Source organism: Rhinatrema bivittatum, chromosome 2, assembly GCF_901001135.1.
Source record: "Rhinatrema bivittatum chromosome 2, aRhiBiv1.1, whole genome shotgun sequence".
NCBI lineage: Eukaryota > Metazoa > Chordata > Amphibia > Gymnophiona > Rhinatrematidae > Rhinatrema > Rhinatrema bivittatum.
Genome location: NC_042616.1, coordinates 153,088,834 through 153,103,305, shown reverse-complemented (window position 1 = coordinate 153,103,305; position 14,472 = coordinate 153,088,834). Strand labels below are relative to the sequence as shown.

Below are 14,472 nucleotides of genomic sequence, written 5' to 3'. Positions count from 1 at the left end.
AGCTGATAACAAAAAGGGCAGCCACCCAAACCTGCCATGAGGCAGCAAGCAGGGCAGCCCAATGCTCTAAAGAGACAGGAGTCACAAGAGCCGGAGGAAGGTGTACTTCAGGCAACCAGGGACCAATCTTCTCCTTAGCATGGCTCCTTAGCATGGCTGCCTGAAGAAGGTTACAGCCTTGGATGAGCTGATGGACACCTTGGTCTCTCTGCACAGATGCTATATCCAGGAGGGGAATGCAACAACCACCATAAGGTCCTCTGAAGAGGGCACCAGTGGGATGGGAGGAACCACTTTATCTGAACACCAGACAAGCTGGCCCATGAGAGCACTCACTGTATGTGTATGAGATGCCAAATCGATCAGAGTGTAATACAGGAGGAAGTTCCAAGGATCTGGGAGCCCTCTGCCTGCATGCCCAACTGCTGGGAAGGTGAGGACAAAAAGACAACAGCAATTTTTTAAAAATTACAATTTTTTTAAAAGCTCCCTTAAAAAGAGGGAGCAGGTGCTCTGCTTCTGCCTCAGAGAAGCTCTATGCACTGAGTAGAGCAGCCCTCCATGGCCAGCAGAGGTGCCCAGACATTGGGATATCAAACTAGGTTGAAGTGTTCCATTTGTGTCCAGAAAAATCACCGAGCACTGGGTAGAGAGCCCCTTTGTGGCCGGCAGGGGTGCATGGACATCAGAGCAACAAACCAGGATGAAGTGCCTCATTTGTGTCTGGCTAACTCCATGCACTGGGTAGAGGGCTCCTTCATGGCTGGCAAGGGTGCCCGGACATCATGGTATTAAGCAAGGATGAAGTGCTCCACCTGTGTATGGTAGAATCATCGAGCACCGGGTAGAGGCTCCCTCTGTGGCCAGCAGGAGTGTATGGACATCGGGGCATCAAACCAAGATGAAGTGATCCACTTGTGTCCGACAAGAGTTCTGTGCACCGGATAGAGTGCCCCTCTGTGGCTGGCAGGGATGCCTGGATATTGGGATGTCAAACCAGGATGAAGTACCCTACTTGTATCCAGGAGTATTACCAGCACCAGGAAGAGTGCCCCTCCATGGCTGGCAAGGGTGCCTGGACATTGGGGCTTCAAACTGGGATGAAGTTCCTTGCTTGTGTCCAGAATTATTGTGCACCAGGTAGAGCACCCCATCATGGACAGCAGAGTTGTCCAGACATCAGGACATCAAACTGGGAAATAGTACCACACTTGTGTCCAGGAGAATTACCGTGAAGCGAGTAGAGCTCCCCTCTGTGGTCAGCAGGGGTGCCCAGACATCAGGGTGACAAACTGGGATGAAGTACTCTGCTTTTGTCCAGGTAAATTACCATGCACTGGGTAGAGTGCCCCTCCTTGGCTGGCAGGGATGCCCTGACATTGGGGTGTCAAACTGCAAAGAAGTGCCTGAAGAAGGGGTGTCCTCTGTGGCAGGAAGAAGTGTCCTCATGGTATGGCGCTAGACCAATGTGAAGTGCTCTGCTTTTTGTGCTGAAGAAGATCTGTATATTTGGAAGAGCGCCTCCATATGGCTGATAGTGGTGTCTCAATGGGTTGAGCTTGAACTCTAAAGGGATTATCCATGGACCTACAACCTTACCTTTCAAATCCACTCCTTGATGCCCAGAGACAGCTCAAATTGCCTGGCTTGTATTTTCAAATTAGTCCCAGTGAACTTTATAAAGACCCATACTGCCAATAATATGTTGGAATCCCCCTGCCAAGAGGTAATGAAAAGTTAACCCATCAATTCAGGACTTCTGCAGAAACTATACACATGTAATGGAAACTAGTCTGGCCTCATTCAGACTTCCAGCCAAATCTCTGACCATTTGGATGTTTTACCAATGAGATTTCTCAAAATGGTTCTGAATAAGGTCTGGAAGAAGTAGGTCTTGCTGTCCAGCAAATCTGACAGCTCTTGTTCCAAACAATCACATGTGGGATTTTTCTGAGTGGACTGGGAGACTTCAATTTTTCTGCCCCTGAAGGAGGAGTCAGTGGAAGCTTTTAGCCAGTTAACACCTTGGCTGCTCTGGAAATCGAGTGCACCTATTTGGCATGTCATAAGTTTGGCAGGTCATAAGTCTGGGTAATTGCCAGGTTCTTGTGGCCTGGTTTTGGCCTCTGTTGGAAACAGGATGCTGGACTTGATGGACCCTTGGTCTGACCCAGCATGACAATTTCTTATGTTCTTATGGTTCCCAGTGGGTCAGTGGCATGTGGTTTATGGCATTTGGTGCAGGAGTGTCTGCTTTCTCTGCTCACTAAATCTGGTGGACCTGGCCCAAGCCAGTGCCCCATGAATGAATCTGGTGAATCCACTTGTTCTGCCATCCTGGCTCGGTTTTGTTTCCTTTAGAATGCTGGTTCCTTTATTTTTTTATTTATTTATTTGTGTTTTTCTATACCGGCATTCACGGAAGTTCGTATCATGTCGGTTTACATAAAACAAGGGGTGAGCAATACATTATAACGTACATAGCTAAAACGTAAGAGTATACATTACAAAAGTATAACAAGTGCATAGAAGAAAAAGTTACAATAAAACAGGGGTTATTCTAACTGGGATTAGAGTTAGAGGAGAGATAAAAAGTTTAACAAGAAGTAAAACCTTGTAGTGATTGGTTGGTATTGTCTGTTTCAGTTTAATAGAAGATGCTCAGTGTTGCTGCATTTGATGGAAGTGAATCATTAAGGGTCCGGAAATGCTTTCATGAACAGCCATGTTTTAAGTCTCTTCCTGAAGGTTGGAAGACATGGTTCCTGTCGTAATTCTAAGGGGATTGAGTTCCATAGTGGGGGACCTGCTGTGGAGAAGGCCCGATCTCTCAATGTTATATGCTGGGTAGTATTGTTGTGAGGTACTTGTAGATATTCTCTATATGCTTCTCTGATGGGTCTGTTGGAGGAGTGTTTTTTGAGAGCTATTTGTAGATGGAGTGGAGCCAGTCCATGGATATTTTTGTAGATTGTGGTGAGGGACTTATGAATTATTCTGTAGTGGATTGGTAACCAGTGAAGGTCTTTGAGGACTGGTGTAATGTGATCTCTTCTCCTTTTGTTTGTTAGAATTCTTGCTGCCGTGTTCTGCTGCCTTTATATATGTCTTTACTTTACCATGTGACAGCAACCAGCCTGAGTTACCTGGAGGGTGCAATTGAGGGACCAATGACTGGGAAAGTATTAGTTATCCAATTAATCCAAGTTGGAACTTGTATTTCTAATATCTGAAACCTATAGATCTTATGGCATTTTAAAATGACTGCACATCCCTAGCATATGCATGTATACGTAGCGGATCCACGCATATTTACTATTTTGTAAACAACACAACTATGCACATAGGGGCCGATGCAATATTTGTGCGCAGAAAGCGGGCTTGCCCCTAGCTCCTCCTTGATAACGGGAGCCCGAGAGCATCCCGAGAGTTTTTTCTGATTTTCTGTACTAGCTTTAGGAGTCCTGAGAGTTTTTTCTGCTTTTCTGTACTAGTTTTAGGAATGCTCAGCAATTAACGCCTGCTCTGGGCAGGTGTTAATTTCTGATCGCAAAAATGTGTGTCTTAGACACACAGTTTTTTTTTTGCATTGGGAGTGAATAGCTAATAGCCTCATTCGTGTGCATCTGCATGTGATGAGCGCTATTAGTTTCACTCCGTATTGGACGGTCATTGTAGAGGCGCTAATCCCCTTATTGCATAAGGGGATTAGTTAGCGTCTATACAACCCACGTCCAACTGCAGGTCATACAGTGCACTCGGCTGAGTGCACTGTATTGCATCATCCCATAGAATGCGATTTGTTGTGTTGTTTGCAAAATAGTATATGTGCATGGACATTCTATGTATGTATGTATATATATATATATATATATATATACTGACTTTACACAGGAAAACTTTGAAAATTCATCCCAAAATACCAAAATTGAAAATGAAGATGAATGTATATCTCAAGTGAAATTCATCTTTGATTGCAATTTTGATTTTTATTTCTTTTATTCATTTACAAATCACTTTTATAAATTATGAAATCCAAACAAAATTGTGTACACACAATGCAAACCACAGCATAGTCTTAAACAATGCCAATGAGATAGTGCATCAATGTTTAAATTTGAAACCTTTATATATCTTAATTCTTCTACCACATGGCTCTCTAGCCCCACCCAAATAGTTACAATCAGCCTAAGAACTTATATCCATCATTTTAACTACCAAATTAACTTACATTTATTGCCTATGTGTTCTGTTCGGAGTTAAGTCTGCTTGGGATTAGCAATCTGTTTGTTATTTAGGAGAGTTGTGGGTGGATCCTTGGGCCGGTGGCAGATGACCATGCTCCCGGGGGAAGATCCCGAGAGGTACCACCGGTCAGGCTCAGAGTATGGAGACAGACACACACTAGTTCTTTTATTAGACAGAATACTGAACCACCAGAGGTGGCAGTAGTGAGCTGGAATGCCCGGCTGGGCTGTAGTCTCTCAGATACTAGAACAGCGATCCCCGGAAGCTGAGCTGTAGAGAAACTGAAATACAGTGAGTAGGCAGGGTATGCAGAGTTCATGTACTGAACCAGATGGTAACACTCACACAATGTCTCATAGAAGCCCAGGAGCTGGAATGTATAGGCCCTCGAGGAGCGAGTACCTGGTTCCAGGGAGAGCTCTGAGAGAGCGATGGTAATTCACTGATGTAGTTGGCAGTGATGACTTCCAGGCAGAAGAGAGTACCGAATAAGTCTGGGAACGAGGGCCCTCGAGGAGCGAGTACCGGTTCCAGACTGTCACCTGAAAAACAAAGGAGAGAGCACGGCCCCCGAGGAGTGGGTACCCCTAGTAAGTCCGAGGAGGCAGAGTAGCTTGGAAAGTCGAAGCGAGTCCATAGTCATTCCTTGCTAACTTGATGTGTTAGCAAATTCTAAGACCTTATATATCCATCACGGGTGGCGTCATCTTCGGGGGATGCCCCCAAGGTTCTCACGATCGCCGTTTCTTCAGTCGGGGCCACGCACGCGCCCCTAGGCCTCCAGGAAACATGGCGGGTTACAGCGTTCAGCCGGTCCGGGGACGCCGGAGGACCTCGGCAGGAGGACGCCGCGGCAGCCAATCTTCCCGCGAATGAAGAGGGAGGTGCCAAAGAGGTAAGGAGGGTGGAGAGAGGGCGTTGGGAACCGACGGACACAACACTACGAGGTCAATATTCAAAAGGTTATGAAGTTAAAATCAGCTTCTAACCATATAAATTTAACCAGTTAAAAATTCATTCTCCCCATCCTTCCCTCAAACATTTTGTTGCGAAAATGGACCCTTGGGCTGAGATGGAGTTGGCACAACCCATAGGGAGGAGCCCTGTAGGTCCCCACTGTCAGCAGGCAGAGCTAGCTGGAGCAGAGGCCCAACAGGAGCTTCACCAATACCAGCCCTCGTTCCCCTTAGGTTGAGCCCTCAGGTGCCGGGGCCGGCTAAATTTAGGCACGGACCTCTGTGGAGATGTAGATCTGTCACATAGCGAGAAGCAGAGTCAGTAAAAGCAGTGGTCGGTGCAGGCGGCAGGCAGCAGAGACTAGTGCAGGTGGTGTGCAGAGGCAGGTGGAGTTCGTTCAGTATCATGGTTCGGGCAGAGGTATGGGCAGGCAGAATTCAAGCAAGCTGATGAGCAGGCAGTGGTCAAAGGCAGGCGGTCAAGCAGTGTCAAGGTATAATCAGATGTCAAAGCCAGTCCAAGGGGGCAAGGAGAGGAGTAACAGCAGGACAGACGAAATGCTGAAGACAAAGGAAGGCAGACCATAAAGACAGGAACTCAGAAGACCAGACTTGCGAGGGAACCAGGAATAAGACACAGGAACTCAAGTAAACACACAGCAGAAACAGGAACCAGGAGGCATGGATCAGGAACCAGGAATGCAGAGGCAAACCACTAGTCCAACGCAGTCGACCTATTGCCGAGATGAGGAAAGGCAGAAGAAGTGGCCTTATATACTCCTAGACCTATGATGTCATCAGGGATTCCCGCCACAGGCCCTTTAAGTGTTGGCACGTCGGGCTTGCACACACCTAAAGAGATCCTTGTGGCATGCAGGCAGCAGTGGCATGGGCCTAGTCGCTCCATGCCAGGTGGCTGTGTCGGTGTCAGGGAGGCCAGTCGCAGTGTTGGGGGTATGCATGCTGGGGCCTGGGCTGGAGGTAAGAGCAGCGGGTCACAGGTCATACCCCAACACATTTGGCCACACAAAATCACTGAGCACATAGATTTAGCCAGACCAAAAGAGGAGGGCTAGGGCATGCCCAGGCTGGGTTTTCCAATTTACCTCATTAGCATGATATTCAGCCCTGACTGGAAAAATTTGTCCACCTAAGTGCAGCCCCACAAATGGCTACCTCAAATTTAACCATACAAGTTTTGTGTAGTTAGTTACTGTATATTTAATTGGATATTCAGCTACAACTTTTGCCGGTTGATCCAGACATAGTTAACTGGTTAAAATTAACCACTCAGTGGCTCTTGAAAATCTTCTCCTAAGCCTTTATATGAAGTGAAATGATCAGATGCTCTGAACTGCAGCACTGCAAAGAAAACCCTCCCAACACCTTGGTCACCCAAGTAAGAGACCTCGGAGAGAACCTAGACAACCGTCTGAACTTAAAGAAATTCATCAATCACACAACTGCTTCTACAAATTACAAGTTCTAAAAAGACTCGAACCACTCCTCCATTTCCACGACTTCAGGACAGTCCTCCAAGCCATTCTATTTTCCAAGATAGACAACTGTAATGCCCTCCTATTGGGTCTCCCCGCCTCCACCACCAAACTACTACAGATGCTCCAGAACGCAGCCACCAGAATCCTGACAAACACTAACCGAGGAGATCACATCACACCCATCCTCAGGAATCTACATTGGCTCCCAATAAGTTTTAGAATCCTACATAAGTCCCTCACCATTATTCACAAAACCATTCATAATCAGCATCCTCTCAACCCCTACATCCCGTTTAGACTCCACACCTCTACAAGACCTATAAGAGAAGCTTACAAAGGAACCCTGCATGCCCCCATAACCAAATCCACCCTTCGTACAGCCTCCGGAGACCGGGCCTTCTCGACAGCAGGACCAGCCATCTGGAATGCCATTCCTCCAGATCTCAGACAGGAACCCTGCCTGTTGACATTTACCCCTCCCCTCTACCCCCTCCCCCCCTTCCAACTCCTCGATCCCTGTAAGCCTCCCCCCCCCTTCCCAACTCCTTGATCCCAGCAAACCTTCCCCTTCCCTCCTGCTAATTCCCCCCATTATTGACACTGCTTCGCTTTCGTAGCCAGTATCCTGATTGTATATAAGTGCTACCTATACAGAGCACTCTATATCTGACACAAGGCACTACCAATATATCCCATTATGTTTTTTTATGTTAATCTTCTGCCTCTGGCTATTTCAGCTCCCAAGTTCTCACGACCTTGTTTTATTGTAACTTTGCTCCTTCTTCAATGTTAATGTTATAACTCCCTTGTTCCTTGTGAACCAATATGATATGATTTGTATCATGAATGTCGGTATATAAAAGAGTTAAATAAATAAATATAGATTTCAGCAAGAAATACATGCACTGCAACACCTGCCCTCAACAAGTACTGGAAAAATGGCACATATGTTTCTCTTAAGAACATCTGAGGTCACTGAAACCCCTTGTATAGCTTTCAAATCATTGCCAATCTGAAATTCGTATTAATTAAACAAAATTCCAGCTTTCCTTAAATGTTCTCTTTCAAAACCATCAATATATTTCACAAAATCTGCATTTTTTGTTAATACCAGTCAAGTTTCTGGATTTTCATACCTGAAACAGTAATCAGGGTTTGTAGATGTTACGCTTGGACTCCGGACAGGAGTCGTGCACACCACCCAGCAGGGTGGCTCCAGGTGGAGAGAGACAGGAAGCTCGAACAGAGTCAGGTACCAGGCTGGGTCAGGGCAGGCAGCAAGAATCAGAGTCTGGGTTCAGGCTGGGTCAGGGCAGGCGGCAAGTGGCAGTGTCTAGTACAGGCTGGGTCAGGGCAGGCGGCAGTCCGCAGTGTCTGGGTCCAGGCTGGGTCAGGGCACAGTAAGCAGGGCAGGGCAGGTCAGAAGGCCCGTAGGCCACACACACACACACACGGAGGGCCCGTAGGCCACACACCAATAGCGGGGCAAGGCAGGTCAGAAGGCCCGTAGGCCACACACACACACACGGAAGGCCCGTAGGCCACACACCAATAGCGGGGCAAGGCAGGTCAGAAGGCCCGTAGGCCACACACACACACACGGAAGGCCCGTAGGCCACACACCAATGGCGGGGCAAGGCAGGTCAGAAGGCCCGTAGGCCACACACACACACACGGAAGGCCCGTAGGCCACACACCAATAGCGGGGCAAGGCAGGTCAGAAGGCCCGTAGGCCACACACACACACACGGAAGGCCCGTAGGCCAGGTATGGAAATCAAGGAAGAAGGCCAAAAGGCCGCACAAGGCAAGGCAAGGAAAGGAAAGGCCCGAAGGCCACGCAAGGCAAGACAAGGCAAGGATAGGCCCGAAGGCCACGCAAGGCAAGGCAAGGCAAGGATAGGCCCGAAGGCCACGCAAGGCAAGGCAAGGCAAGGCAAGGATGGGCCCGAAGGCCGCGCAAGGCAAGGTAAGGCAAGGATAGGCCCGAAGGCCGCGCAAGGCAAGGCAAGGCAAGGATAGGCCCGAAGGCCACGCAAGGCAAGGCAAGGCAAGGCAAGGATGGGCCCGAAGGCCGCGCAAGGCAAGGTAAGGCAAGGATAGGCCCGAAGGCCGCGCAAGGCAAGGCAAGGATAGGCCCGAAGGCCGCGCAAGGCAAGGCAAGGCAAGGGTAGGCCCGAAGGCCGCGCAAGGCAGGCTAGAGCAGGGAGCCCAGGTGAGCTCGATGCCGAAGCACCGAGGCAACTGTCAGGCAGGGTTAAGAGGGCACACCCAGAGCATAGAGTGGACATAGGAGATGGACTGGGCCTGTCAGGAAAGTCAGCACTAGAGGGACCCCTGGTGGTGAGGCGGTAGCACAGCAGCCACAGCCGTAACAGTACCCCCCCCTCAAGGCCTCCCCCTCCTCCTGGATCCCATCTGTGCAGGAGGTAGTCAAGAATAACGGGAGACCACTCCGGGGGTGATGCGGCAGGTTCAACTCCTTTCCGAGGCAAAAAGGCAGTCCATAACCCCTCCTGGGACAAGGCGGCAGGGTGAGACCCCTCCTGGGGTAGCAGAGGCGGTGCAGATTTCCATAACCCCTCCTGGGGTGACAAGGGGAACACAAACCCCACCTGGGGCAGAGAAATAGTCCGTAACCCTTCTTGAGGCGATAGTAGGACCGGTCCGGACCCTTCCAAGGTCGGCATTAAGACCGGTACAGGCCCCTCCAGGGGCGGCAGCTGGGCCAGTACAGCAGGCTCGGATCCTACTCGGGCAATTGTAGCAGGCTCGGACCCCTCTCGGGGCGTTGTAGCAGGCTCGGACCCCTCTCGGGGCGATGAAGCAGGCTCGGACCCCTCTCGGGGCATTGTAGCAGGCTCGGACCCCTCTCGGGGCGTTGTAGCAGGCTCGGACCCCTCTCGGGGCGATGAAGCAGGCTCGAACCTCTCTCGGGGCGATGAAGCAGGCTCGGACCCCTCTCGGGGCATTGTAGCAGGCTCGGACCCCTCTCGGGGCATTGTAGCAGGCTCGGACCCCTCTCGGGGCGATGAAGCAGGCTCGGACCCCTCTCGGGGCATTGTAGCAGGTTCGGACCCCTCTCGGGGCGTTGTAGCAGGCTCGGACCCCTCTCGGGGCGATGAAGCAGGCTCGGACCCCTCTCGGGGCATTGTAGCAGGCTCGGACCCCTCTCGGGGCGATGAAGCAGGCTCGGACCCCTCTCGGGGCGATGAAGCAGGCTCGGACCCCTCTCGGGGCGTTGTAGCAGGCTCGGACCCCTCTCGGGGCGATGAAGCAGGCTCGGACCCCTCTCGAGGCATTGTAGCAGGCTCGGACCCCTCTCGGGGCGTTGTAGCAGGCTCGGACCCCTCTCGGGGCGATGAAGCAGGCTCGGACCCCTCTCGGGGCGTCAGCAGGACCGGTATGGACCCCTCCAGGGGTGGCAGCAGGACCGGTATGGACCCCTCCCGGGGTGGCAGCAGGGCCAGTTCAGCAGACTCCGATGGCTGACTCAGGAAGTCTGTCAGTAGGACTGGTTCGGACCCCTCTGAAGACGGCAGCAGGGCCGGTTCGGCAGGCTCAGATGGCAGAGGTAGAAAGTCTGTCAGCAGGGCTGGTGCGGACCCCTCCGAGGACGGCAGCAGGGCCGGTTCAGCAGACTCAGGCTCTTCTCGGGGTAGTGCAGCAGGTTCAGATGGCAGAGTAGCATGGTTAAAGGTGGTGTGCATGGAAGACACAGATTGTACTGCCGTGGGCTTGATACCTCGAGCCAAAGTCTGATGCTCCTGATTTTGTTTCTGGAGGAGCAGTTTAGAGAAGGCACAGGCAGTTCTAGGACGTCTAGGGAAGGTACTCGTTAGTGTCCACTTGGCAGCTGTGGGAAGCTGAGCCCTGCTAGAGTTAATCAGCTCTCTCCGTTGTAGAGAAACCTGTTCCCGAGGCTCTAGCACTGGTCTCACAGAAGCCTTCTTGGCCAGGTAAGTCCTGGGTTTTTCTACCCACAAACTGCCAGCAAAAATGTCTGTTTTAGTCGAGCCAGAAACAGAAAACTGGTTAGGAGAGCTGATAGCTTTTTCTAATTGCACAGCTGGTCCTAGAGCAGAACAACAGGGGCAGGGTTTGCCTGGAGGTAACAAACACGGGAGACAGGAGCATTTCCACCACCCTGGTTTAGGAGCCAGACAGTTCAAACACTCCTGATAGACAGAGACATTTTTCTTGTTGCAGTTATTGCATGACCAGTGTTCCTGACCAACAAGTTCACAGGCAAGACAGTTCTGATAGCTTGGATAATTCAAAGTCTGACAGGAATGGCAGGTATAAAACTTTAAAGAAGGAGGCATCTTGAATTAGTGAAAAGATGACTCACCGGCAGGACACAGACCTATCTCTTCCCCTGGAAAATGTGATGGCTTCGGCATACTGTTACGCTTGGACTCCGGACAGGAGTCGTGCACACCACCCAGCAGGGTGGCTCCAGGTGGAGAGAGACAGGAAGCTCGAACAGAGTCAGGTACCAGGCTGGGTCAGGGCAGGCAGCAAGAATCAGAGTCTGGGTTCAGGCTGGGTCAGGGCAGGCGGCAAGTGGCAGTGTCTAGTACAGGCTGGGTCAGGGCAGGCGGCAGTCCGCAGTGTCTGGGTCCAGGCTGGGTCAGGGCACAGTAAGCAGGGCAGGGCAGGTCAGAAGGCCCGTAGGCCACACACACACACACACGGAGGGCCCGTAGGCCACACACCAATAGCGGGGCAAGGCAGGTCAGAAGGCCCGTAGGCCACACACACACACACGGAAGGCCCGTAGGCCACACACCAATAGCGGGGCAAGGCAGGTCAGAAGGCCCGTAGGCCACACACACACACACGGAAGGCCCGTAGGCCACACACCAATAGCGGGGCAAGGCAGGTCAGAAGGCCCGTAGGCCACACACACACACACGGAAGGCCCGTAGGCCACACACCAATAGCGGGGCAAGGCAGGTCAGAAGGCCCGTAGGCCACACACACACACACGGAAGGCCCGTAGGCCAGGTATGGAAATCAAGGAAGAAGGCCAAAAGGCCGCACAAGGCAAGGCAAGGAAAGGAAAGGCCCGAAGGCCACGCAAGGCAAGACAAGGCAAGGATAGGCCCGAAGGCCACGCAAGGCAAGGCAAGGCAAGGATAGGCCCGAAGGCCACGCAAGGCAAGGCAAGGCAAGGCAAGGATGGGCCCGAAGGCCGCGCAAGGCAAGGTAAGGCAAGGATAGGCCCGAAGGCCGCGCAAGGCAAGGCAAGGCAAGGATAGGCCCGAAGGCCACGCAAGGCAAGGCAAGGCAAGGCAAGGATGGGCCCGAAGGCCGCGCAAGGCAAGGTAAGGCAAGGATAGGCCCGAAGGCCGCGCAAGGCAAGGCAAGGATAGGCCCGAAGGCCGCGCAAGGCAAGGCAAGGCAAGGGTAGGCCCGAAGGCCGCGCAAGGCAGGCTAGAGCAGGGAGCCCAGGTGAGCTCGATGCCGAAGCACCGAGGCAACTGTCAGGCAGGGTTAAGAGGGCACACCCAGAGCATAGAGTGGACATAGGAGATGGACTGGGCCTGTCAGGAAAGTCAGCACTAGAGGGACCCCTGGTGGTGAGGCGGTAGCACAGCAGCCACAGCCGTAACAGTAGATGCTTGGCATAAGGGCAAATGAGTCAATTTTCTGGAATCTAGAATAATTCTGAATTTAAACTGATAAAGTAAATTGCATTCCTTGTTAATACTTTTCAGGGCCTAAATATTAAAGAGTGTTAGTGCTAATGCCTACATTTAACATACAATTTAGACATTTTGTAACACCCATGTAAAACATACATTATTTATATGCACAGTAGCATTAATACATGGGAAGATAATGTACATACAAATGACCCAATTAAAATAAACATTAATGCTAATGGTCATATTGCATATTAACATTGCATAGTATATCCATCATTAATAATTAAGAATTTTAATGTGTGCCATTAAGTACAGGAAAGTTAACATCCCAGGAGGATAGAGAATGTTGGCCACCAGCACAAAAATTAATTTGTGCCACAGACCTAACCTCCGTCACTCTACATGCTTTGGTCAGAATGACTGCAACATCATTTACTAGTTTCACCATGGCTAGCAGAAGAGAACTTGGTTCCCTCCTGCAAATAATATTTTTTTTTTTTTGGGGGGGGGGGGGAAGATGGTACCAAGACCCAAGTGTATTTCATGGAGAGGGACCCCAAAGACCCAATTTTCTTGTAGTGCTTGGAGCTGAAAAAGTTCCAGTATCTTCTGAAATGGGTGGGTTCTGGGGAGTCACAAAGACTTGAAAAGCTGATAAGTGGTGGGGAGGTCCAACAAAGCTGCAAGAGCCCCAGTCATTTTTCAGAGGCTCATAAATGCCCGAGCACCTTCTCGGAGAGAGGTCAGATGGAGGGAGACAGCAAAGGCCTGACCATCTTCTAAAAGGGGGTTCCAAGGGCAAGGGCCATGAAGGATTAATCTTCTTGCTGGAGGGCTGCAAGGGTGGGGTATGAAAGCCCAAACATCTTTCAGGAGGGTGAGGAGAGGTTTTCTTGTGCTAACTGGCCCTTTCACTGTTGTGACTGTTAGCATGGGAAACCTCAAATGCAAAGCACAACAATGTTACCATGTCTGGGTTTCCCTTCACATGGCCATGGTAATGCTGCCACATTCTGCATCTCATTGATGTAACCCTGGCTAGGGTAACCAGAAAAGTTCTATAGAGTTAGATGTTCTTCCCCTTAATGGAGATCATGAAGAGGACATGAGCTCTGAATCCACAGAACTGCAAAGTGACAGTTCCTAACCATGAAAGATGGATTTATGGGGGGTTGATATGAGGTATGTTCTTAGTGCTGAGTAATCCATAATATATTGGGCTTGGTAGTGTGTCTGTCAGTCTCGCACATGTTCCACAGCCCACCAATAGATGGTGCTATAATATATCAAGCTGCATGTTCCACAGCCCGCCGATAGATGGTGCTATAATATATCAAGCTGCATGTTCCACAGCCCACCAATAGATGGTGCTATAATATATCAAGCTGCATGTTCCACAGCCCACCAATAGATGGTGCTATAATATATCAAGCTGCATGTTCCACAGCCCGCCGATAGATGGTGCTATAATATATCAAGCTGCATGTTCCACAGCCCACCAATAGATGGTGCTATAATATATCAAGCTGCATGTTCCACAGCCCGCCAATAGATGGTGCTATAATATATCAAGCTGCATGTTCCCCAGCCCGCCAATAGATGGTGCTATAATATATCAAGCTGCATGTTCCACAGCCCGCCAATAGATGGTGCTATAATATATCAAGCTGCATGTTCCACAGCCCACCAATAGATGGTGCTATAATATATCAAGCTGCATGTTCCACAGCCCACCAATAGATGGTGCTATAATATATCAAGCTGCATGTTCCACAGCCCGCCAATAGATGGTGCTATAATATATCAAGCTGCATGTTCCACAGCCCGCCAATAGATGGTGCTATAATATATCAAGCTGCATGTTCCACAGCCCACCAATAGATGGTGCTATAATATATCAAGCTGCATGTTCCACAGCCCGCCGATAGATGGTGCTATAATATATCAAGCTGCATGTTCCACAGCCCGCCGATAGATGGTGCTATAATATATCAAGCTGCATGTTCCACAGCCCACCAATAGATGGTGCTATAATATATCAAGCTGCATGTTCCACAGCCCACCAATAGATGGTGCTATAATATATCAAGCTGCATGTTCCACAGCCCACCAATAG

General features: G+C 50.2%; 1 protein-coding gene across 1 annotated transcript in view; it reads left to right on the top strand.

The window, feature by feature from the left end:
• Positions 1–14,472, top strand: part of MRC1 (mannose receptor C-type 1) — a 349,243-nt gene that overhangs the window by 281,317 nt on the left and 53,454 nt on the right.